The sequence below is a fragment of the Haliotis asinina genome, chromosome 1 (genome assembly GCF_037392515.1).
Source record: "Haliotis asinina isolate JCU_RB_2024 chromosome 1, JCU_Hal_asi_v2, whole genome shotgun sequence".
NCBI classification, from domain to species: domain Eukaryota; kingdom Metazoa; phylum Mollusca; class Gastropoda; order Lepetellida; family Haliotidae; genus Haliotis; species Haliotis asinina.
Window position 1 is genome coordinate 11,714,359 of NC_090280.1, and position 25,565 is coordinate 11,739,923.

A 25,565-nucleotide genomic window follows, 5' to 3' on the forward strand; every position below is an offset into this window, starting at 1 on the left:
ACAATAGCTATGATGGTCGGTGGGGCGTTAGTGAATGCCCTGGCATTTTCCAGGAGTAATTTCCTCTTCTCGAAACTACGAGATGACCATGCGGCTGAAATACAGGAAGAAAGGAAGCGGCACGATCTCGCTACTGAGAACTTACAAAAGGCACAGGCCGAGTACGCTAAAAAACGCCTCCAGAGGATCGATTTTATTAACGAACAACTCCAGCGTGAAAACCATACCGTTCAAACATTCCACGATGTCGATGAAGCAATGAAAGAATACTACCTACTAACTGGTAAACGATTGGAACCGCTCAATAAACCCACACTCGCTCAGTACTACACACCATCCAAGGGACAAATAAATCGTGAACTGGGCTTCATAGTGTTGGGTATAGCAGCTACTGCGTTGGTTGCGAAGCAATTAAACTAAAATACCCATATAAGTAAACATGAGACCCGCTCCATACCGATGCGAATACATACTTATGGGGAAGACCGAGGCCTGTGGTAGGAAATGCAGGAATCAGGGGTTCTGTTGTTTCCATATGGGAAGTCCTAACTACACGTGTTCTGTGTGTGGTATCGGGGTTAAAGGGCACTACTGTCTATGTAAAGGTCACGGAGCGAACGTAGTCACACATCAACTCATCTACGAGAATAAAAAGGGCTACATAAAAGAACGTAGGCGACTGCTCAAGATAGACTCCAATTAGGTGTAAACTATGACTACTGTACGCGAGCTTAAGCATATCGCAAAACACCGGGTATTCTCGAATGCGGAAGTTGAGATTACTAGTTTAGAAGCTCAAGCGAACACGGGTACACATGATACCTCGCTGAAAGAAGACTTACGAGAATTGGTGACGAAAATCCTCACCTAGTTTTGATTGGCGGCTCTCTTAATACCAAATAAAATATTTACAATACTATATCCAACAGTACGAGTACTGGATTCACTATATTTTTTATCAACTCCCTTTACTGTGACCCAATTAGACATTGGTTCTCTTAGGTGTAAACACTATGACTACTGTACGCGAGCTTAAGCGGGTCGCAAAACAGAGAGGTGTGATCGGGTATTCTCGAATGCGGAAGTCAGCATTGTTGAGATTACTAGGTTTAGAAGCCCCTACGCTAAAAAAATTAAAAGCTCAAGTAAAACAGCTTGGATACACGGGTTATTCAAACCTGGGGAGAGCCGGGTTAGTCGAATTGTTATCACATACCCCCGTAGCAAAACCTCCCACTGTAAAACAACTGAAAGCCGAGGCACACGATTTGGGTTTAGGCGGGTATTACCGTATGAGGAAACCACAACTTTTAGAATTATTACGACAGAATAGAGCTATTGACCTACAGTTCGTGCGCACTGAGCGCGCTGTAGGCAACTATTTGAGAGGTTGGCACATGCACGTTGATAGAAACATAGACATTACAGATATCAAGCCTCTGATAGCTGATAAGGTCAACCAGGAACTAAATAACCTAGGAAGTATCAAGTTTCAGATCACAGTGAAAATGTCGCTCGATAAGCAGGTTGGGAGTACCACTGAGTATGTTCAGCCTTACTTCCGAGGTAAACAAGAGATCGTCACACATACAGAGACCATTGACGCATCAGTCGATACCAGTTTTCAGCAGATACGAGAATACCTAGAACGTTACACACACTTGGGGTCTGGGTGGGCTGTAGATAAAATCGATAATGTCTATCTAGACATAGCTAACTACGTGCCGTTCAGAGGCGGATCATACCTAGCTTTGCCCCCCTACTATAGGAACAAACATGCCATAGTAAACGTTAAGAATAGAGGAAACGATTGCCTGAGGTTAGCTATCAGGTCAGCCTTATTTCCAGCTGACACTAATCCGAACAGGTCTTCTAATTATCCTCAGGATGATGGGCTCAACTGGGATGGTATAGATGAACCCACCCCCATATCCCAGATCACTAAAGTAGAAAAACAGAATAATCTGGCTATAAATGTCTTTGGGCACGAAGGTAACACAACAATAGTACACAGGGTCAGCGAAGTGAAGGATCGCCAAGTTATCAATATATTCATGATCCAGCGAGGTGACAAGTATCACTACACATGGATAAAACACTTTAGCAGGCTGTTGTATGACCAATCGGCACACAGAGAAAAGACCCACTTCTGTGAACGATGCCTACATGGCTTCATACTAGCTGATTTATTAGAATCCCACCGGGATGATTGTCAAGGTGTGGGACAGACGGCCATACGAGTCGACATGCCTAAGGAAGGTGATAATATCCTAAAATTCGGTAACCACAAGAACCAAATGTCTGTGCCTTATATCATATACGCCGACTTCGAAGCCTTGGTGGTGGGGGATTCCCCCACACCCCCCAGTGGTGCCGCCGGCGAGGCTCCCAGTGGTAGCTTCACCCACAAAACACAAGAGCATAAAGCCTGTGGGTTTGGATACATTGTCGTCCGTTGTGACGGGGAAACGAAAGCTCCGGTAGTGTATAGGGGCCCTGACGCGGCTGAAAGGTTTCTAAAATGTTTGCAGGAGGAAGAAAAAATTATTAGGAATGTATTGTATAGAATCGCTCCCATGCGTATGACCCGAGTCGACAGGCTAGCTCACGCTAGTAGCACTAACTGTCACGTGTGTGACTCACCACTTAACGGTGATTCGGTGAGAGATCACTGCCACATAACTGGTAAGTATAGAGGCGCCGCTCACAGCGCGTGCAACCTCAAGCTTAAAATCAACCCTAAGACAATAAACATCCCCGTTGTCTTTCACAACTTGAGAGGGTACGACTCACACTTGATCATGCAGGCCATCGCGAAAATCGATGGTAATATAACATGCATCCCCAACAACATGGAGAGATACATCTCCTTCAGCTTAAACGGACTTAGGTTCATTGACTCGTTTCAGTTCCTCCTGTCGTCACTCGACAGTCTGGTCAAGGCCAACAATACCTTCCCTATCACCGATCGATACACAGACGCCGAGACTAGACCCCTGCTTATGAGGAAGGGTGTGTACCCCTATGAGTACATGGATAGTTGGGTCAAGTTCACCGAGACCAGACTACCCCCTATTGACTGCTTTTATAGCAAGCTGAATGAGGCGTCCGTCTCACGAGATGATTACTCGCACGCGACTAACGTATGGAATAAACTGGGTTGTAAGAACCTGGGTGATTATCACGACCTGTACTTGAGGACAGATGTACTGCTGTTAGCCGACGTGTTTGAGACGTTTAGGTGGACGTGTTTCAAGCAGTATAAACTCGACCCCGCATGGTATTACACCAGCCCAGGTCTGTCGTGGGACGCCTTGCTTAAAAAGACCGGAGTTAATTTGGAATTGCTCACAGATTACGACATGCACCTATTCATTGAGAAAGGCTTGCGAGGTGGGATTTCCATGGCATCCAAACGATACGCGAAAGCAAATAATCAATACGTGAAAGGTTACGATCCTAACAAGCCAACCAATCACATTCTCTACCTCGACGCAAACAACCTGTACGGCTGGGCCATGAGCCAGTATCTACCTACAGGGGGATTCGAATGGGTACCCCACGTTGATGTTATGGGGGTTGCACCAGATTCGAACAAAGGGTATATCCTCAAGGTTGACTTAGAGTATACCAAGGAATTACACACATCACACAACAGCTACCCCCTGGCCCCCGAACGTATGAGGGTTAACCCAGACTGGATGTCTGAGTACCAACATAACTTGTTAGGTGGGCGTGTGACAGACGTTGAAAAACTCGTGCCTAACTTAATGAATAAGACCAAGTACATCGTTCACTATCGCAACCTACAGCTGTACCTGTCGTTGGGTATGAGGCTGACCAAAATACACAGGGTGCTCATGTTCGACCAGAGTCCATGGATGGAGCCCTACATCAGAATGAACACAGACCTACGAAAAAAGCCACCAGTGATTTTGAGAAAAATCTCTACAAGCTCATGAACAACTCGGTGTTTGGTAAGACTATGGAGAACCTGAGGAAACGCGTGACCGTGAAGCTGGTTCGGTCGAGTGAGGAAGACAAGCTCAGGAGATTGATAGCCAGTCCGGCATTCAACCGTAGCAAGATATTCACAGACAACCTGGTTGCCCTACACATGAAGAAAAGCCACATAAAATTCAACCGGCCTGTTTACGTGGGGATGAGCATCCTCGATTTATCCAAACACCTGATGTACGACTTTTACTACAACGAGCTCAAGAAACAGTACGGTGACAGGTGTGAAGTGCTGTACACTGACACGGATTCCCTGCTGATGGAGATTCGAACCGAGGACGTGTACGAGGACATGAAAAAACACCTCGATTTATACGACACCAGCGACTACCCTAAGACCCATGCCCTACACAGTACGGTAAATAAAAAGGTCCTAGGTAAGATGAAGGACGAGTGTGCTGGCACGCCCATAGCCGAGTACATAGGTTTGAGACCTAAGATGTACTCCATACTGAAAGCCGACAATAGTGAGATCCGGAAGGCTAAGGGGGTTAAGAAGTATGTGGTGAAACAACACATCAAACACGCCAGATTCAAGGAAGCCCTGTTCAAGACCCGTACCTTTAGGCATAAAATGAACACACTTAGAAGTGATGGACATAAGATATACGGACTGACTATAAACAAGACGTCCCTGTCGCCTATGGACACGAAACGTTGGATAGCTATTGATGGGATAAACACATACGCGTATGGACATGAAAAAATTTGAGGCTATTTACTACAGCCCGCGTGGGTACTGGAAAGGAGCTAGCGCAGTAGATAAGCTAGCTAAAATAGCGCGAGTACCCCCGGAGGAAGCCAAAGCGTGGCTTGAAAAACAAGCCCTGTGGCAGATCTATTTGCCGGCACCACGCTACATGCCTAGAAGGAGGTTCGGTATTAACATACCTAATAGTGTTCACCAGGCAGACCTACTGTTCCTACCCCACGACAAGAGGTACAAGCATGCCTTAACCGTAGTGGACGTAGCCAGTCGTTACAAGGAAGCCAAACCCTTGACCACGAAAGATTCGGCCCAGGTAGCCAGAGGATTCGAACGCATATACAAACGCAGTCCGCTGACGTGGCCAACAGAGCTGCAAGTTGACCCCGGACGGGAGTTCATGGGTGCCGTGTCACAACTGCTAGCCAAACACGATACAAAGGTCAGGCGTGGCACGGCCGGAGCCCATCGCAGCCAAGCCATAGTTGAGAGATTTAATAGGACTTTGGCTGAGCGCTTGTTCGGCCATCAGTATGCTAGGGAGATGGCCACCCCTGGAAAACGATCGACTGAATGGGTCACGAGGTTACCCAAGGTGGTGTCGGCAATCAACCATGAAGTCACCCGTCTCACCGGTAAGAAACCGGCAGACGCTATCAAACTAAAATCAATAGTTGCAGAGTCGGCCGCTCCATTGCGTGGGAAGGAGAAACAGATACCAGATAGGGCCCTAGTGAGGTATCTATACCAGCCGGGGAAACACGAGGGTGATAGCCGTAAGCAGGCCACCGATCCTATATGGTCAGTCAAAACTTACAACATAGATAAAGTGGATATAAAAGCCGACGAACCTAACTTGTACTACTTGAGGGATGGGCCGGGTAGGGGGTTTGTAAGAGAAGAATTATTGATCGTACCGTACGGCACAGTGTTACCTCCAACACACGTTAAGTAGTAGGGGTAATAGTAGCAAGAGCTAAGGACCCAACCAAAGCCTTATTTAGTAAATAAGGCTTTGTAGAGACTTTTCTTGAAAGTGTTTTAAAACCCCCATTCCCTATACTACTAGCCTGTTTCCCAGATGAAGTCTGTTTTATCAGTGAAATATGAACATAGACTCAGTGCAAGTAGGTAAAAAGTATGGCCATAAACATGAGGTACATTTTGCAGTTCAGATTGCACTAGTGCAATATCTAAAAGCTGTATGGAGCCACGGACTGAGCCACATGACATGATTTTTTTTATACAAATATGCACACACGTCAAACAATTTGATTTGAAACATTACCTGCATTATACTAGGTAGAATTAACTCCAAAAGCTCTGTTTTTTGGAGTAACACAATAATTTCAAGTTTGCTCTAAATTTGTGAACAAAAGATGTGATTTTTAGCAGTTGTAATGTCTAAAATAAATACTGATTCACAAAGACGATGACAGTTGTTTTCTAAGCAGTAATTAATTTTTATGAAATACATTTACTGTACGTTACATTCTCACACTAGCTCTGGTTTCGTTCGTTTCTGCAAAGGGAAAAATGATTTTATTCATGACATCTTCAATCATCAAAATTGTACTTCTGTGACGATATACACAGAACAATATAATGTTATTGTTACGACACACTGACAATTTATAAGGCTCCCCGTGTCAGAACAATCTTTGAAAAAATAGACCGCGAAAATCATCGACTTTGGATTTGCTAAACTAAAGATCAACACATCGACGGCTAACTTGAGGAGAAATACTACAACACAAGCAACAAATGACAACTGCTATTGAACACAACTAACAGTAAATAACTGAGGATGACTGAAAGGTAATTTGGTGTATAGTATGGATCTTACAGGAACTTGAATCAATTTAGAAAATGTATCAATGGTCGTTTTCCAACTCGTTTATATTTTACCTCCACGAGTGCCATGCCGTGTACACGCTTCCGGTTTCATCAAGGGTGGGTACAATTACAAATATTGTGCTATTGTTTCATGATCTGCATTATATAGGTACTGAGTCGTTTTTTTCAATGTATATGAGTTCAGATTCTGCTTATGAACGCGTATTTTCAAACATCCTTCGTGTCTTGTCACTTAGAAAAACCGCAAGGTTGGCCACGCCCTTTCGGGTCACCTACGGCTGTCAACATAGTGAATGTTGGAAGGTTTATCAAACAAAATCAAAATAAACTTGCGAAATATGGTAATTTCTGTGCAGAGACAATAACATTTACCTATTCACACCATGTTATTAATTCCAGATAAAATAGTTGGATATATCAAAAGGATGGCACATTTTCTTAGGCATCACGATGCATGTGGACTTGTTTGTTTACCACCGTTGCCATGATCGTTCTTGTTCGTCCAATCAATGATGTAACATTGAGATTGGTTTTGTTTGTAATTATTTAAACCGAAAGTTACCAATTTTTAGAAAATGGGAAACTTGTGAGCTTTCTCTTCGTCAGAGAACAAAAATATTGATTAAACTATCAAAAAATATTTCATTATGAAGAAAAGATTAGACTGGGTACCACTCGATGTGGTGTGCTTGAAAGTCAACAATGGCCGTTATTTTCCGACTGCATGCCGAGAAATTTGGCGATCACATTTTCAATTCGCAGGCATTTCGTTTTAAGGAACATATACATACTGAGGATTATATATTTATAAAGCTGAGAATTAGTGCATTCCACACATAAATCATATGACATAATTATTGCAAGTTTTATTTGGAGATGTCATTATCCTGCACTCCAATCGAATGGGTTCGACGGCAGCATTGAGAGGATTAATCATGATACCTGGCCAGATAGTTCAGCAAGCTAAACGTCGTGTTCCTGCCAAGGCATACACCGACGTTTAGCGTCCCAACCCTATTTTATGAGGAGCACTTTCCCGGCGATTTTTACCAGGAAGGTTTTTGACTGCAGAAACACTGAAAAATGAAGTATCGCATGTATATTTGTACACGGATCGAAAGATCTATCCTTTAGGTACAAAATCCGATTGCTGCCTTACCTTGAAAAAATTTATTTAAAATTCAACACAATTATATTCATCACCACCCCGTATTTTCCACAGTCGGATGCCGCCATTTTGCCTCGTGACGTCACAGGGTCGTGTGTACCAGTTGGGTTTGTTAAAACTGGGATCGGCAGGCAAACGAAACAAAGCAGTTTTTGAATACTAACAATAAATGCACAAACTGGCTTGGTACTGGAGGGGAGTCAATTTTGTACAGGCTTCAAGTGGGCTAAGTTGAAATATTAATGTCCCTTTTGATGATTAATAATTAAATAATAACAAAATACCAATGTTTGCTTTTTATATTTTACTTTTTGACTGGGTAAAGATATTGTTTAATACTGTTAAAACAACATTCTACTGTCTCACTGTTTTCCTTCCCTTTTTACACATTGACTTAATTTTGTTGTAACTGTTATGATGAAGTGTTTTTGTTAAGTATACTTTCTCTTCTTACCTGTAACTTTTTCAGAATATTTAAGATGCTGCAACATTCCAAGTCGGTTTGCACAGTGTTTAAATGTACACAGCATATAAAAGTTCCTTAGAGAATCATAGTTGCAACTGTTTACAAACTCAGTACACTTCCTAAGTTCATGTACTTTTCAACTCAAAGCTATATTAACTACTTTTCCATAGATAAATAAAATTTAAACTGAGAAGTTGTCAATTATTTATGCTATAAAGTTTTCCATTTTATAATTAATAACATCTTCATTGGGACAGTTTGATCTACAACAATCATAAAAAATTTATATGATTAAGATTGTAAGGTATGTTTGAGCTGCAAAGTTCAGGATATGAACATTGTTAACACTGAGAAGTGACTATGGCTGAAAGAAAATACTATATATAAAATCTATGATTAATCTTTGTTTAAGTGGAGGCCATTTGTTTTCAAAGGCATTATAGTTGTTGCTCTTACATGCAATAAACCTTTCAATGGCATAAAATTGTCTGATGTTATTTATAACCTTATTAAACGATAAGGCATTGCCCTCTAGAAGGCATAAAAAACATGCCTTTTGCTCAGTAGGATTAAGTGATACAACAGGTTATGCTGGCCTTGATAGTCAAAAGGAACTGCATTGGTATCCATAGTTATTTCCATATTAATGTGGGCATCCAGACTCTCCCAAAATTGTTTTACATATTCACATTCACATTCACAAGTGTTCCTGGTCAGTTTTACACAAAGAGCAAATATCATCATTGATTTGACGTAAATATATTTTATTCATTAAGAAAAGGATTGGGCACAAGTTATCCAACTTAGAAAAGCCTTCTCCCGATAATTGCAAATTCATCTTAATCTTACAACATACGCAAGAGACAGACAGAGGATAGGGTATGTACAACAGATGTTAACTAAGAAAGCGTTTTGTTTGAGAGATATAGATATGTACACATTTGAAAACATTCTGATTTTCAGTAATTGAGAGACCTACACTGCCATTTAAGATGAAATTAATATCAATATCATCGTTTGTTAGGTTCATAACCATTAATTCTTTCTACGTATAGATGTGGAGTAGAAATGTAAGTGGAATTCTATAGGTTTAATATCTTTCGTACAACACCAGTGCTGGACAAATATATTTGGCCATTTGGAGAGGTCAGATTAAAGCTTTGCACTCACTTATCACACACCATGAATAGGTTGTGTTATTCAATCATGTGGATGCTATTTCTGTGGAATTATTCTCTCTCAAGAGGTTTTCAAATTTATTTTCATTACATGTGGACTGAATTGTCTTTTAAAAGAGTGTGTGCACTGTGCAAACCGACTTGGAATGTTGCAGCATCTTAAATATTCTGAAAAAGTTACAGGTAAGAAGAGAAAGTATACTTACCAAAAACACTTCATCATAACAGTTACAACAAAATTAAGTCAATGTGTAAAAAGGGAAGGAAAACAGTGAGACAGTAGAATGTTGTTTTAACAGTATTAAACAATATCTTTACCCAGTCAAAAAGGAAAATATAAAAAGCAAACATTGGTATTTTGTTATCATTTAATTATTAATCATCAAAAGGGACATTAATATTTCAACTTAGCCCACTTGAAGCCTGTACAAAATTGACTCCCCTCCAGTACCAAGCCAGTTTGTGCATTTACTGTTAGTATTCAAAAACTGCTTTGTTTCGTTTGCCTGCCGATCCCAGTTTTAACAAACCCAACTGGTACACACGACCCTGTGACGTCACGAGGCAAAATGGCGGCATCCGACTGTGGAAAATACGGGGTGGTGATGAATATAATTGTGTTGAATTTTAAATAAATTTTTTCAAGGTAAGACAGCAATCGGATTTTGTACCTAAAGGATAGATCTTTTGATCCGTGTACAAATATACATGCGATACTTCGTTTTTCAGTGTTTCTGCAGTCAAAAACCTTCCCGGTAAAAATCGCCGGGAAAGTGCTCCTCATAAAATAGGGTTGGGACGCTAAACGTCGGTGTATGCCTTGGCAGGAACACGACGTTTAGCTTGCTGAACAAGACCGGCTGGCATAATGGTCTCGGTGCAAAACTCAAAGCAAGAAATGGACGTTGGTTCAAGTGCATTGTGTTGCACATTGCCTAAATTTGGCTGTCTCACAACAATATCCCTCCATGATACACAGTTTGTACAAGTTCTATGCTGATTCATCTGTTAGATACGACAAGCTCCGTGAACTACAAACTCTTCTACATGGTAAAGCAAAACAAATCACTGAGCCTACTTCCGTGCGGTGGCTATCAGTTGAAGCAGCTGTCTTTCAGTCATATGATGCTATTGTTTTGTCCCTGGAAAAGCTGATGGATTTTTAAGTTCACTGGGAACAGTCTGTTTGTGTTGATGACAGCATTACTCATTGATGTTCTCTCAGAGATTGGAGTACTGAGTTTAACTTTCCAGTAGACACAGTGTGTCCTCAAGCAAAGTTACAATAAGAGCAATGGGGAATGGATCTAATAAGCTGGATGGGGTACTGACGGAGCTTGGCAATGTACCAGTACCCGGACAGAAAAAAACCTACAAAGGTGTTGATACTGTTGACAATCAACCAATGAGAAATAGGTTTAACCACATTAGAAATGTGTACTTGACAAGTCTGCTTCAGAAGTTAGAGGATAGGTTTGAAGATGAGCTTGATATTCTAGAGTGTTTTGACAAAACTCTCAACCCAAGCAGGTACCCAGACATTCATGCAGATCTTAATACGTAACGGTGTTGTCCAGTTACACAGGCTGTGTAATCATTACCATGATCAGGTGAACAGACACAGAGCTGTTGAAAGCTTTCTTCACTTCAAGCATCTGGTCAGGTCTTACAAACAGGTGGTATCATTTGACAATTTCCTTAAGCTTCTAATTAATGATTTTGCTGATCAGTTTCGAGACTTTGCAACTGTCTCCAAAATTGTACTCATCATATCTGTGTCCAGTCACCAGTTCCCCATGTGAAAGGGGATTCTCAGTTGAATTAAGTCGCTGTTTACTAACCTGTTCATATGAAACTGCAATATGCAAGATATTCTAATACTTGTGTGGTGGCTTAAAATGTGGTGTAGCACACTTAAACACAAATATATCCACATATGATATGATGTTGAACAAGGATATATGTAGATACTGAAATTAATTCCATGAAAAAAAATCTGAACGATACGCAAGATATACATCAGCCCATCTGAAAACGACACTTATGTGTGAGGTATGATAAAGTTACCAACGTCATTTGGTTTCGATCCTTTCCTAGGGTGCATGTTGGGTAGGCCTGTTGTATGAAAACACTCACACTATACAAACATTTCAAATTGCAGAGATAATACACCGGTGGAAGTACATTTCCCATTAAATTTATCGTGTGGAGTAGCATATGGTATGGAAGGTCCTTGATTCTTCATCCAACTACAGCCCCAAGATTACATAATATACACTGCCATTAACTGGCCTTTCTGACACTGATAACTTTCTACTAACAAGAAATTTAAACAGCACTACTTTCTGTTTACAAACATATTTTTCCATTCATTGCCGATTTAACTGATCAGTTGTGTGATTTTGGTAAGCCAATCAGCATGGTCACTAGGAATAGGAATATGATCTTTTAAGGTAGTATGTAAATGAAGCATGCAAAACAATTAAGGCATCTTTGGAGTAAAGATTTAGGATTTTTATGCATTTGATTATGAGACAGATCAAGATCATTCAAGATCCCTGAGTCACAATTAGTCTTCGTAGTTTATTCATTGCTGTTGACACATGAAAATTTGATTCATAGTATTTTGATGTCCCATCAATAGCAGGTACTGCCTTGAAGATATGCATTCTAGCGCTTTTCATGGATTTTTGCACATTACCGTGCTATAAACGGGAATAGTAATGGCTGATCGAAAACATATGACGATCAGTGTCCAAGTGTTAAAAACAACCTTAGCTAAGATCAAATTTAAAGACTAATGTTAGAAATACGATCATCTTAAGAAAAAGATATGCCTGTAGCATAAAACAACCTTAAGGCAACCTTCACTTGGACTCCAACCTCAACCGTAACCCTAACCCCGTGGATGCCAAGTTTTTTTTTAAGGCGCACATTTTCGTAAGGTTTGACAAGAGTTATCAGATGATGACATATCTCCCAAGCGCCCACATATTTGAAAGGAAACATCATCTGGAGGTTACTTGATGTTCTCTTGACTAAGTTTGAATCGTTTCCATGGAAGTCATGAAAAATATAAATGCCATATATCTGTAAACAGCAAATGGCACCACTTCAAGATCTGCCTCATATACCTGCCAAGACCTGTTGAAAGATATTAAATAGTTTTCAAATTATGCTCCAGAAATGACGCCCATCCTTCCATTTTGAGATTAAGTCAGAATCATTTCTGTGGAAATTGGGAAAACGATAAATCACAAAAATCTGCAAATAGCAGAAGGCACCACCTTAACTGCCAAGTTTTGCTGAAAGATGTTGCGAAGCTTACAAGTTGTGCTCTAGAAACAAAGCCCATCCCTCCTTATTTAGACTAGGTCCCAATTGCTTCCATGGAAAATGATAAATCATAAAAGCCTGTAAATATCACAAAGGCACCACTCTGGGGTCTGCCACACATATCTACCAAGTTTTACTGACTGAGATTAAGAAGTTTTTTAGTTCTGCTCTGGAAACGAAGCCAATCCCTCTATTTTGAGACTAAGTCCGAAATGTTTCCATGGAAACCGAGGAAAATAGTAACTCACAAAAGACTGTAAATACCAAAAGGCACCACTTTAGGTTCTGAATGATATATCTACCAAGTTTTGCAGAAACAGATTCAACTGTTTTTGAGTTCTACTCCAGAAATGAAGCCCATTCCTCTATTTTGATACTAAGTCTGAAATGTTTCCATGGAAACCAAGAAAATCATAAATCACAAAAACCTGTAAATAGCAAAAGGCACCATTTTAGGTTCTGACTGATATATCTACCAAGTTTTGCAGAAAAGTATAGAACAGATTTTGAGTTCTGCTCCAGAAACGAAACCCATCCATTTTGAGACTACGTCCGAAACGTTTCCATTGAAACCAAGAAAATAATAAATCACAAAAACCTGTAAGTACCAAAAGGCACCACTTTATTATCTGCCAGACATATCTATGCATGTAACACGTTTAGCAGAAAGATATTTAGAAGTTTTTGAGTTGTGCTTCGGAAAAGAAGCCCATCCCTACATTTTGAGATTGAGTCTGAAACGTTTTTATGGAAACCGAGAAAATAATCAATCACAAAAACCTGTAAAGAGCAAAAGGCACCACTTTGGGATCTGCCACACATATCAACTAACTTTTGCTGACAGATATTACAAAGTTTTTGAGATGTGCTTCAGAAACAAAACACACCTCTCACTTTTGAGACAAAGTCTGAAACCAGAAAAAATACTAGAAAATAAGAAATAAAAAAAAACCTATACACAGCAAAAGGCACCACTTTAGGTTCTGGCTGATATATCTACCAAGGTTTGCAGAAAAATATTCAACGATTTTAGAGTCATGCTCCGGAAATGAAACGTACATGTCAGTTTGAGTCTAAGTCCTAAATGTTTCCATGGAAACCGAGAAAATAATAAAGCACAAAAACCTGTTAATAGCTAAAGAGCACCACACTGGGGGTCTGCCTCCCATATCTGCCAAGTTTTGCAGAAACACATTGACCATTTTTTTAGTTCTGCTCTGGAAACGGAACCCATCCCACCATTTGACTAAGACCAAAGCATTCCATGGAAAAACAAACAAGAAGACACAGTCATCAATATCCCCAGCATTACGTCCAATTTCAGTCAAAGTCAAACTTGTAGTCATGGAAACACCAAAAATATTTTATTCAGAATTCCCAAACTATCAAAAGGCACCAGTACACCACTAGACCAATCTATGTGTCAAGTTGAAATATTGAACGGTTTTAGAGTTCTGCTCCTCTGCTCTCGAAAAGATAAATGTGCTGGGACGGACGAGGGTGCATATTAAAACCCCAGTAAAACACATTGCTGGGTATAAAAAAATGAAAATGCTAAAAATCTGTGAATAGCAAAAGGCACAACCATAGGTTGAGAATATTGTATCAATTAATTTTGGTCTAAAAATATTATACAATTTTTCAGTTATGTTCCGGAAACAAAGTGAATATGGACAGACGGACAGACAGATGAGGCGTCGAGCAGTACATGCCGGGGGATGAAAACTAGTACAGATCCTCTCCTTTTTTCACTCATTATGTTTATCTGCATTTCTCTTCAGTTAAGTGTGAAATAAAAATTCAGAAGGTGTTGCCCAATGTTATGTTGCCCTTACGTTCCTTAACATTTGGACATATTTATGGTGAAGAGTTTTGATGGAAAATGTCAACAGTAACTTTAATGTATCTCCCTTAACCCCCTGGATGCTGAGGTTTTTTTTCATGTGCACATTTTCGTAAGGTTTGAAAAGTGAATGTTGTGTGAGAATTGTGCCTGCATGGTCTTGTATCTGCGTAAGGCTATAACATTACAAAGAAATGCAGAATATTTAATTTCATATTCGTCGATATAAATATATCTGCAACTACCTCAGGGCTTTGTGAAATAGACACTCCTAAATGTTGTCCAAAACTTTTGTGTGCGTTAAAAATCAGTAAATTTCTTTTTTTCTTATCGTGCACCAATAAAAGCCCCGTTTCAAATGTTTCAATTTGCCATATATACGAAAAGTGTGAGCGAAGAAAATACAGTCTGATGTCTGAAGAACATAAGTGCATATGAACTGGATTTACGTCTTTATGCACAATGTTATACACTCAACATTAAAAATGGCCCACAATAAATGTCAAAAATGGATCTTCTTCTGTGACCTCAAACATTGACAGAGAGGTCATGCACCTATAAACATAAGGGGGCATAAATCCGCTATGCTTTACACTAGATCAATGTAACTCAGACTACATGGAGAGAATTTGCTGTGGATACGGGCAGTACATTTTCGTTATGTTTTGTTCACTGTGAACCAACCTATTCCAATACAAAGTTCCCTAATGTGAGTGGATAACTTTTTGGTAGTTTCACAAAATATAAGAAAAGATACCAATGTATTACATAAGGAAGCAGGTAATAGTCCTGGATGGATGGCCCTACCCTATACATAATTTAGTTCTTTGATTCGCATATTCTCCTGTTTGTGCAGATGTATTTTGATTAATTTTTCATCATTATTAACAGAGTAACAGAAACATCTTCAAATGTAATGAAATAACTGAAAATAATGCGACATTATAGTTGATGTCATGGCATGTTTTGTGAATTTTGTGAGATCTGAAAAAGACGACAATGCTTTGCTGATTAATATATACCTCACCTTAGTATTTCACAACACCTGAACATTAATTGAAAATTAACTTTTCTTATTAAGATCATATTATTATTTCTCTTCATAAGTGTGCAATGAAAGGTACAAAGCAAGGCACTACATTGTGAGTGAAACAGTCGCATGTACGAAAGAAATTTCGAACTGCTACATTCGGTGTCATTAACTTCCATCCTTAAATAATTTATGTCAGATAATAACAACACATTATTTGTAAAACAATTTCATTCATCATGATATTCAGTTCATTTCCACGTTTCCAAAAATAGACATCTAGGTCACACAAAGGGAGTTAAGTGAATGCAAGTGAGATCCCAAGATTCATTATTCGAGCAAGCGCAAAACTACAAACCTAGTTTTTACACTCTATATATAGACATCCTATGTCAAAATTATGCTAAGGCATATGCAAATTAGGTTTCCCAAAATTCAGTTTGTCTTGGTGAACACTGTATTGCATAGGGAAGGAAGAGATGTCTTTTACTAAACCATAACCTTTGCTGTTGCTTCAGCATAAAAATGGGCTTACGGTGACACCTGCTTACAGTAATGATGTTAAGTGTGGAGAAATGTTGGCAACCATTGCAAGTACAATCAGAGATGAGACAATGGACTTTATCAATGACTCACATAACTTGTCAGTAATGATTGATGGTGCAACAAACTTCTGTGTCAGAAAATTAAGTGATTTATGTAAGAACAGTATTGAATTCTAAAGCAGAAAATAAACTTGTTGAAGTTATTGCCATCGAACATGGTCATGCTAAGGGTGTTATCTCTGCTACTAAATGATGAAGGATGAAGATTTGGCCACAGGTCATGGACAGTATGCAGCAGTCTATACACACATGGACAGTCTGGCAGCATCATCATCTAATGCAGACATTGCAGAAACAGGAAAGAAAATACACAAGCAAATGAAAGATTTGGTGTCCATAGGGTTTTGTCATTTTGTGTCTGATCTCTTTGCTGAGGTGGCTTTGTTGAGCCTGAAACTACAGTCTAGTACTCTGATTCTTCCTACAGTAGTTGCATCCATCCAGGATTGTCTGGAAGCTATCACAAGCATGAAACAGGATTACATTCCAGGGGGACTGTACAAGAAATTTGGGCTGTTTATTGAAAGCCAAGAAAATCTCCAGGTCCAATCAAATTTCAAGGCATTGAAATGACTGGTAGTGTTGGTGTGGCCAAAGAAGAACTGAAGAAACACGTGGCATCTACCGTTTACATCACCATCAAGGAGTTGGGAGTCCAGGTTTGAGAATCTGCTTGGTTCAAATACAAATGAAGGGGCCCAAGGCGCTGTGAAGAGCTTCAACGTGTTCAATCATGACACCTGGCCAGAGTGTAAAAGGGAACTTGTACATTTTGGAAATCATGAAATAGATGTTCTGTGTGATTGGTTCAGAATCCCCCTTGTCTCTGCTAGATGCAATGTGGAGGCAGTTCAGACAGAGTGGAGGCAGATGAAAGTCTTCGTGGCAAACACCTTCAAGGATAAATCTTGCTCTGATCTCTGGCAAATCCTACTCAGCAAGGATATATACTAAACAGATTTCAGCAATATACTTCATCTTGTGAAGATCATGTTAACCCTGCCGATTAGCTCTGCTGAATGTGAACGGGCTTTCTCAACCCAGAAAAGAATTAAAAGTGATGTTTGGAGCTGCTTGTCTGTGCAAAGACTGTCTGATTTGATTTTGATTTCATCAGAAGGCCCCAAACCTGCTGAGTTTAACCGAGAGAAGTCAGTTAATAAATGGATGTCTAATAGCAAGAGAAGGATTGCTGGTGGCTCTGGACAAACAGACTGGTCAAAGAACATTGTGATTGTGAAACCAAAGTGTGAAGACAAAATCTGAGCTCTCAGTGGCAGTTACAGAAAAGCAGGAAACTTTAGTCAGTAGTTAAATATGTCTGCATTTAATTGAAGTTTCTTTGATACAGTGACACTTGACAAAGTTAAAATTCTTCTGAAACAGGATGTCATTCTGAAGTTTAAGATCCTGAATACCCAGTCCTGCAAAAGTAATCATTTTTCTTATCAATATGTTCAGTGTTAATAGTTAACTCAAAGTAAGCCAGTTACTACATATGTGTTGATACCTCATAAAGTAGCTTCCAGATGGCATACTTCTTTTGAAATAGTTTGTTTTTGAATCACTGGACAGAGTGAGGAAATAAAACAAAACGTTGGTTGGAATCGTAGTAGTTTATTCACAAAATACTAGGTGTAATACCACTACATGTGCCTGGCTAGTATTTGGCTAGTAAAAGAAAAAAATATTTGCTAGTCAAAGGTCAACTGAATAAAATTATGTCCGTAAAGCCCTGAATGATAATAATTAGCGTCATAAAAGTATGCATTAAACATCTCAGCAAATACTTCACATTAAGAAATTTGAAACCAGTTGTCTAACTTTACCGTGCGACTCAGACGGTATTTGTGGGTACTGTTGCCCTTTTAAGTATGATGGGTGTTCTTCCCGTGTCTGTGACAGAGCTTGCCTATATATTGTGGGTGCTATGCCCAATAAAGAAGCAACAACCCTACTCTGACTTCAAACTTCTAAAATGCTGAATATTGCTGTTAGTGAATATTTGTGGACATTTGTCTCTTGCATATTTGACCATCAGAGTATTGTGTAATGTGTAATACGAGATGATGGCAAAGGCAGGGGATAGTGTGTTTTACGTGCACGATGAAACATGTGATTTGGCATTGACTGGACTGGCTGAAAATGTAGATGGTAATTAGCAAACTGTAGTGGCTTGTCTGGTGAAGATACATCTCCTGCTGACCAGTCTGACACTGAGCACACAAAAGTCAAGGTCAGAGAGTCGAGAAGAGTCAGAACTCTGACTGAGAAAGGGAAAGGTTACGAGTGTTGAAGAATAGAGAAAATGCAGCCCTTTCAGCCATAACTAAGGAGAGAAATGAACTTTCCAGATTAATGTTGAACAGTGGTAGTGGTAGTGACAATTTACATTGAGTGAAGTTTTGTTTTGTCAAGTTGATTGATTTGTGTAAACAGTATCACACTTACTTTGCTTCATATTATGAGCAGCTTGATTCAGAGGCAGATAAGAGAGTGTGAGAGAAAACATCATGAAGAAAAGGCAATTTCCATTGAAAATCAAAATTGAAAGTAGTTGAAAGTTGGATTTCAGATGAGAGACGTTTGTTAGATAAAAGTGATAGTATGTCAAATAGGGATTCCCAAGCTTCGGGTAAAACTACAAGTTTCGATCAGCTCTGGGAAAAGGCAAAGTTGGCAGAACTTCTTGCAGAAAAGAACATGTTGGAAGCAACGCCTAAAATGAAGGAGCTTCAGTTGAATATAGTATAACCAGGAATTTTAAAATACATTTGACAAATATTTAAGGAAAATTTGAAGTCAAGTTAGGAAAGAGTCAATGTACTGGGAAAGTGCATTGACCAAGTAACCAAATTTTTATGGATTCACTTTTCCTGGGGGAATGGTAATTCCTCTGAAGTAACCTAAACTAGGACCTTGTAATTCTACATGATTAGGCGGATGGAGATTCGGATACTAATGGTCAGTTTGTCAATAAAAGGGACACACAAGGGTTCTGAAATAATTTGTTTAAGTATCTTCTGGCGCCTACCAGTCAGAAATATTATTTGATATTTTGTCAGATATGCCAGTGTTTGGTTGATGGATGGCTAAAAGTTGATTAACGAAGATATTTGATACTGAAGGAATTTGATAGTACCGATAAAGTCTCGAAAAGGGACTAATGAAAGTAACTAATCATTAAGATTGGGTATGAGTCATTTTTGTATGACGTAGGACATTATTTCGGTCAAAGGAGCCTAAATTGTCATGACTTCTATTTTCTTAGTTGTCCGGTGAGTGGTGCACGATTCTGGACCCCAGCATTGACTTGAGAGGTTCTCTCTGTATATTGAGAGAATGGCTCAGATGAACTTATAGTATCAGAAGTTATGCGAGAAACCAACAAGTTCTTCCAGGACATTGTAAACTAAGGTAACAGATGGTGGAGATGCTTCAAATTCTCTGTACCGTGCTGAGACTTTTTTTTCAGGAAATTTTCTTAATGTGTGAAAAATTGTGACTGTGTCAGACTTACAATTCATGAGGACGTGAAATGTTTCCAATTATAGCCATGAACATTGTTGTCCTGGAAGAGACTACTATCATTCACTGTAGGTAAGGGCACATTTTGCCTTTAAAGTTCATGGGACTCTCAATCCCGCAGACTACGAACTCAATTTTTTTTTCAATGCGTGGGACTTACTGATCACCAGCGAGTGTGGTCACTCACAGAGGCGTGTTATTGATTTTCTCGCACGGGACAGCTTCAGTGGTGCTGACTCCTACAGTGGCCTGTTTATGTGTTCAATAACTTTCTCTTATGAACAATGACTGTTAATTGATGTATTGTGAGACTGTGTTGCTAACTCTTTCCTTAAAAGCTTGTGACTATTGTTAGTACCAATTATGCGTTATACCACATCATGTCATCTGATGAGGAGGGTACAGTAGTTAAGTTTTCTACACCCATTAACCGTGCAGCTGCCTCAATTGATCTGCCAGCATTGTCACCAAGTTTCCCTACTTTATCTGATCCCATTGTTAGGTCTCCTATCACCAACTTCTCCAAAAAAGTTAGACTGTTTTGAGGAATCCACTGTTGATACAACTCTTAATTTCAAAATGCCTTATGACAGAGAAGAGTGTGGTGCAACCAATATTAAGAGAGAGGGGCAGTCCAGTTTCTTTCACATACAGTTTCATGGGGACAACCCTGACAGATTGGACAGAAGAGTTTGTACATTAGCTAATACCTTGGCCCTTAGTCACATAAATCTAGAGAAGTTTGATGGCAGAGAATCAGGGAAGGCCAGGGCTTGGTTGAAATGTTATGAAAAGTTCACATCTCTGAACAATTATTCAGATGAGGGCAAGAAGGAAGCTTTCAGTATGTGTTTAGATGGAAAAGCTCTCAAGTGGTTTGAGGCGAAAGACTTTGATGATGCTTCTTGGGAGGAGGTCAAATCTGCCTTCCTTGCTAGGTACAAACAAAATTCTGTGAAAATTTATGATAGGTTAGGTAGGTTGTACAGTACGAAAGCAGAAGGACACTGAGAACTTTGAGGACTTCCTACAGGACATAGAACATGAGGCCAGATGTCTTGATCGACTTGACGATAATTTTGTCAAGGATGCTGTGACCAGGAACTCCAAGCCTCAGATAAAGCAGTTTATGTTAACAAGGCCTCACGATACAAAGGTAGAGGTGCTTGAGAGTGCTAGGATGGCTGATGCTGCTTTTGGTGGCACATCACCCTCCTCAGATAAACTTGTGGCTGTTATGGAGGACCCTAAGGGACAAATCCTATCTTTGACATCAAGGGAGAACTCTCGTGACCAGAGAGACAATTCGCATGGACAGGTCTATAGAGACAATTCATATGGCTGACGTAGTGCTTCTTCTGGACGAGTGACATTCCAAGGTGATAGCCGGGACAATGCAGCTTCCAGCGTCGAGGGTCTTCTCGGCCTCAGAACTTTTATCAGTCTCAGGGACAGCGACCAGTGATGCCCTTCCAGAGGTAAAATTCCATGGACAGAAATAGCTACCATGGACCTTGGCAAGGCTCCATACTAAGGAACAGTCAACAGATGACACGTCCGATCAGGATGTGCGGAGGTTGTGGTAAGACACATTTTAGTATGTCTGAGTGCTCTGCTAGATCATTACGATCTTTTCGATGTGGCGAGATAGGACTCATTAGCCGATTCTGTGTCAATGCGCTAAACTTGCACCAGAGTCAGGGTAGAAATATTAAATGAGGGTGCAGGCCTGCTGCCGAATTAGTAGATATCAATACTGATAATGCCATTACCAGCGGCAGGCACATGTATACAATGGATGATGATCAAGAATCACATCAGAGTGAGAATAGTGATTTGCATGAGGTTGTTGTTTTGACATGTAGTGTGGGATTATCCTATAGTTAGGGTTAGAATCTCAGGGAAATCATATAACTGCCTAAGTGACTCAGGTGTCAGTTTGAGCTGCATGAAATCAAATGTTTTTTTGTCCATTGGTGGTGAGAATAAAATTCCCATTACAAAAGAAAGTGCTAGGACATTGGTGGGAGCAGATGGGAAAGCGTTAGATGTGTTAGGCATATCTCACATTCCTCTAAGGATTGGCCAATTATGTGTTGTACAGGAGTTTCATGTAGTGTCCGCTTTATCCGTTGATGTATTGATAGGTTTAGACTTTTTGAAGAGTCAGAGAGCTGCTATTGATGTGAGTCGCAACAGACTGACATTGTGGGATCGACTCGCAGAGGCAAAGTTCATTGCTTCTTGTACCAATTCCAATGTTGTTACTTGTGTACGTGATGTCATGCTGCTGCCTCATTCAGAGACCTTGATACCTGTTTATGTTGAAGATCCAGATATTGAATTAGGGGTTATTGAACCAATTGTGTCTGTTACAAATTCCTTAAATGTGTTGGGTGCCAGGTGTTTTAGTTCACCTGTCAACCACATAGCATCCTTTAGAGTGATGAATGCTACAGACAGGGAGATCAGGGTGCCTGCCCAGGTAGAAATACGTATCATAGAGGAAGTTGATGTTAGTGACATGTATGGGGAAGCTGATACTGTTGACTGCATTCAAACAATACATGTAGATGCCAATGAGATATTGTCTGAACAGGTCAGTCTCAGGTGTTAGGTGACAGTTCTTTGACAACTTGTGATAGTGTAGAGGATCAAGTGTCATGTCCTGAAGGGGGATTCGATATACACATAGGTACTCAAGGTACAGGCCTCAATGTTGATATTCAAGTTGATATGTCACCACAGGTCAACACTCCTGTTGATGTTCCATTAGTGTGTGCCTGTGATTGTACAAATGACACCTTGAGTTTGTCAGGTGAGATCGACTTGCCTCTTGGTGATGATGCAACAATGTCATCAGATGAGTCTGATGTGACCTCAGGTAAGTCACCAGGTGTACTTGATGGGATCTCAGGTGGGTCACCAGGTGTCAAAGGTATGACTCCAGATGGGTCATCAAGCGACACAAGTACGACAGGAGGTGTGCCATCAGGTGACACTGGTGGGTGTACAGGTGAGGGCTCAGGTGAGTCCACAGGTATGCACAGGTGTTACAGGTGGTTCCACAGGTGATTCAGATGAGGCAACACCCCAGCTTTTGGTTCATCCACGTGGGTTGGATGAAGCCACTTTGAGAGCCAAGGCAGGGGAATTGAAAATTTCTTTAGCTGATGATGACATGACTGACAGTCAGAAGAGCGACTTTGAATTGTTTTTAGGGGAAAATAGAGATGTTTTTGCGGTTGACATGTCGGATATAGGTAGAACACACCTGTTCTCACACAAGATCAAAACTGGAAATCACGGTCCAGTATATCAGAGGGCATACGCATGCTCACCTGCAACCAAAGATGAGATCGATAGGCAGGTGGATCAATTACTTAAGTATAACATGATTGCTCCTACAATTCTCAGTGGAGCTCACCTTGTTTGCTTGTTAAAAAGGCTGACAATACATTTAGGATGGTCATAGATTACCGCCGTGTGAATGTGTTGACCACTCCTCAGGTTTGGCCTTTACCCGTGATTGACAAGAGTTTAGCTTCGTTAGGGAGTCAACAAGCTCAGGTGTATAGTTCCCTGGATCTTTTTAAGGGCTTTTGGCAGTTACCTGTTGACGAGGACAGCGAGATGTCACTAGTTTCACGGTCCCATCAGGTAAAAGCTATAAGTGGCTCGTTATGCCCATGGGCTTGGTTTCAGCACCTAGCTCATTTGCATATCTTATGTCAAACCTATTCTCTTCTATGGCATTCAAGTTCACCTTGGTGTACTTGGATGACATATTGGTATATAGTAAGACATTTGAAGAACACTTTGTGCATCTGAAGGCAGTATTTGATAAGCTGAGAGAAGCAAATCTGAGACTGAAGCCTTCAAAATGCAGATTTGCTCTCAGGCAAGTAGCTTTCCTGCAACATGTGATAAGTAAAGAAGGTATCAAGACTGATCCCAAAGAGACAGAAGCTGTGAAATCCTTCCTAAACCTTAGAATGTAGGCGAACTGAGAAGCTTCTTGGGTTTATGAGGATATTACAGGAAGTTTGCTAAGGACTATGCACACATAGTTGCTCCTCTGAACACACTACTTGGTAAGGACATACCATTTGTTTGGTTGGAGGAGGCTGATAAAGCATTTCTGACCTTAAGGGAAGCATTGATATCTTCTCCTATTCTGGCTTTTCCAGACTTTAACAAACCCTTCATACTGTACACTGACAGTAGTGCTTTTGCAATTGGGTTTGTACTGGGCCAGCATGACTCTGAAGGCAGAGAGAGAGAGTGATAGCATATGGTGGGAAGAGCTTGAACAAGACACAACTCAAATACCACATCACAATGAAAGAATGCTTGGCGTTGGTGACAGGTGTTAAACACTTTCACCTGTATCTTGCCCCAAATAAGTTTCAGGTTATCACTGATCATGCTGCTTTGAAATATCTGAAAGATATTAAGGACCCTACAAGTAAATTAGCCAGGTCGTCACTGCTGCTAACTCAGTATGACTATGAGGTGATCTACCGTCCTGGCGCAAAGAATGGGAATGCAGATGCCTTGAGCATATGGGAGTATGATGCGTCTTCTATCAATGATTATGATGACATTGAGGATGAGGACTGGATCTTGTCATTGTCTGACGATGACCATCAATGGGAGACACTGATCACAACAGTGTCATCAGTTTCTCCCATGGCTGACATGGAGAAGAAGACCGGATTGACAGCAACTAAGTTGCGGAGCTTACAGTTGGTTGATGAGAAGTTCAAAAGCATCATTGATTATCTGGAAACAGACGTATTGCCAGATGATGATGACCGAGCACGACATGTGTTGTTGGAAGCTGATGACTTTTTCATGGAGGAAAAGGTTCAAGAGAACTTCGCTATGTGAAACAACTTGCTGTGCCTAAGGAATTGTATGACACAATTCTGCATGCTTATCATGATGACATACTGGCATCCCACATGGGTGTGGAGAGATGCTATGCATTCATCAGACAGAAGTATTTCTGGTATGGGATGTATGAAAGGATACAAGCTTGGGTAGCTTCATGTGTTGATTGCCAGTCAGCAAAGAGACACATACACGCAAAGCCGGCACCTTTGCAACATCTACCAGGTGGCACGTGGACCTGATATACCCTTTGAAGGAATCTCCTGAAGGATTCAAATATATCATGCTTTGCATTGATGCTGCTTCCAAGTGGCCTCAATGCTTTCCGATGAAAAGCAAAGGGTCATTTGAAGTAGCCAGAGTGTTGAATGATCAAGTCATAAGCAGATACTCAAGCCCTCAAAGCATACTCACTGACAGAGGTAAGGAGTTTACCTCCAAACTGTTGAATGAGCTATACAAATTACTGGATACAGGCAGACTTAAGACTAGCCCTTTCCATCCAGAAACAAACAGCCATGCTGAAAGCATGAATAGAGTCATCAGTCAAACACTCAGAATTTAAGGTGACAAGGAACAGGAAAAATGGCCGACACTGTTGCCTAGTATACTAACTGGCTAGAGAATGAGCCCAGCGGTTAGCTCAGCAGGTTTCTCTCCCTATTTCATGGTGTTTGGTAGGAAACCTAGGTTGTCAATTGACAATGTGTTGGAACCTCAAAAGCAGGGGCTTCCTGTCCAAACTCGCACTGATTTAAGGCAGTTACTGAGCAATATTAAGATTATCAGAGAAATTGCTCACGAAAATGTGAAGATTGCACAGGAGGCATACAAACAACAAGTTGACAAGAAGTCAGCGGAACCTCCATACCGTGTTGGAGACAGAGTCTGGCTCTATTGTTCGAAGGTGCCAAAAGGGTTAAGCAGAAAACTGT

General features: G+C 40.4%; 1 protein-coding gene and 1 pseudogene across 1 annotated transcript in view; one reads left to right on the forward strand and one right to left on the reverse strand.

The window, feature by feature from the left end:
* Window positions 1-25,565, reverse strand: part of LOC137287108 (contactin-2-like) — a 349,511-nt gene that overhangs the window by 282,270 nt on the left and 41,676 nt on the right. The gene's annotated exons all lie outside the window — the stretch shown is intronic.
* LOC137257982 (uncharacterized) lies at window positions 20,314-21,079 on the forward strand (annotated as a pseudogene).